The sequence below is a fragment of the Dasypus novemcinctus genome, chromosome 10 (genome assembly GCF_030445035.2).
Source record: "Dasypus novemcinctus isolate mDasNov1 chromosome 10, mDasNov1.1.hap2, whole genome shotgun sequence".
Lineage (NCBI taxonomy): Eukaryota > Metazoa > Chordata > Mammalia > Cingulata > Dasypodidae > Dasypus > Dasypus novemcinctus.
Window position 1 is genome coordinate 47,883,300 of NC_080682.1, and position 344 is coordinate 47,883,643.

Sequence of the window (344 nt, forward strand, 5' to 3'; positions counted from 1 at the left end):
AACAGAACTGGGACACCCCAAGGTGGTAGGTGGGAACTCAATCGCTTGAGCTGCATCTGCTTCCCTGACGTTTCATTTTGGAAAAAAAAAAAAAAAAAGAACTGAATCCTTTTTTCAAAAGAGTGTCTTAAAATAAATCCAAAACAGAACTATAAAGGATGAAAGTTAAAGACACTTGCAAGATTATATCAAGACTAAATTCCTTGAAAGCAGAATGGTGTCTTGCTAATATTTATATTTTCATGTCTAGCACATTGCTGGGCACACAAGAAGCAATCAATAAAATTTTAAATAAATAGCCCAGAAATGGAAGCTATCGTAATTATAACACATTAAGACAAAAC